The following is a 1,755-nucleotide window of genomic DNA, read 5'->3' as shown; positions in this document are numbered from 1 at the left end:
ATTTCTCTTCAGCCTCTTGTGTTCTCAATTTCAAGAAACATGTATACAAATAATTCTTTTTTTTACAAGCATTTCTTAACCCTTTCGTCATCCATGGTTGGTCAACAACATTTCTCTTTGTACAATTATTTTGCACACAATTCTTTTCATACAGAGCTCCTAAAATGTTCATAAACTCATCATATGATCTGTTCACATCATCAACATACACGTCTTTCCAGCTTCGTTTATGTAAATCATCTTTTAATTTGTCCATTGCTTTTTTTGACGTGTTTATTGTTTTTTCCTTGATTGTAATTTCTTTTGTAATGCTTTGATCATTTTTATAAATCATGAAAACTGGTAAATGATCACTCAAATCACTCGTTAAAATACCTCCCATCACATCCCCATTTGTTACATTTGTGAAAATATTATCGATTATTGTAGCGCTATGAGTTGTAATTCTTGTTGGTTTTGATATTAACGGATAAAGATTAAAACTACACAATGAATTTGTAAATGTACTGATGTTATTTGAATCTGTTTTATTTCCTAGGTCAATATTAAAGTCTCCACAGAAAAAAATATTTTTATTAAAACTCTTGTCCAATAGTTGTACGATTTTATCAGTGAATATTTCTATATTTGATCCTGGAGATCGATATACACAACTTATCAATATGTTTTTATCATTCTTGTTTATTATTTCTATTGTTATTATTTCCATGATATTATCAACAACTGTTGACATTTCATTAATTAATTTACATTTTATTTCATTTTTAACAAATAAAGCCACTCCACCACCTCTTTTGTTGCTTCTGTTCACATGATATAATTCATACCCTTCCATGTGAACATTAGTTGTGTTTTCATCATTGAGCCACGTCTCCGACAGTGCTATTATTGTAAAGGTTCTGTTTAGCTGTTTTAAATAATCTGTTATTTTGGATATATTTGCATTTAAACTTCTACTATTAAAGTGAATAATAGAGAGACCTCCATTTGTTATATTGATGTCATTAAACTGTTCTTCATTATAATATTCACAGTCTTTTATTTCAGGGAAAAAATTTGTATCAATCGCATCTTCAACATTGTATATTTTAAACTCTAAGTCTTCGTATGTTGCCATGTTTGATGTATTTGTTTGTTTTATATTTGTTAATTTCTTGTTTGTGAAGTTGTGTCAATGATTTATCATCTGTCATCTCTTGAGCTCATTTTAGTTTTTCCAGATCCTTCAGGTCTTTTATTATCTTAGCCTGAGATCCTTCCTGTATTTTGATCCAGATGTTTCCATTTCTTGTCCAAGTTGATGCTATTTTTTTCTGTTTTTTTAACAACCTTGCTTCACGTGCAATATTTCCATTTTTTTTAGTTAGGTGTTCGTTTATGTAAACATTTGTTCCCTTCAGTTTTTTTGCTTGCATTATTACCTTGTTTCTTGATTTCCTGCTAATGAACTTGATGACTATGGATGGTTTGGCTTTATCTGATTTGTTGGGCAGGGTGTCACAGATTGAAATGTCCTCATGTTCGATGTCAATGTCTTTGTTTTGTAAAAAATTCACTACTTGCTCCTCCAGAGTCTGTAGTTCTTCCTGTGGTGCATCTTCTGCTGTGTTAGTACCAGCAACAACTCTTGCATAAGTTCGGTTCCTAACTTCCAGTCCAGTGATCACCAAGTTGTCTATTTTTGTGTATTGTTCCAAGTCTTCTACTTTTTGTTCCAGTTCAGCTATTTTTCTGTCTTTATTAGTCATCAGTTCT

Source organism: Nematolebias whitei, chromosome 8 (assembly GCF_014905685.2).
Source record: "Nematolebias whitei isolate Nwh7 chromosome 8, NemWhi1, whole genome shotgun sequence".
Lineage (NCBI taxonomy): Eukaryota > Metazoa > Chordata > Actinopteri > Cyprinodontiformes > Rivulidae > Nematolebias > Nematolebias whitei.
Note: the sequence above shows the minus strand (reverse complement) of the source record.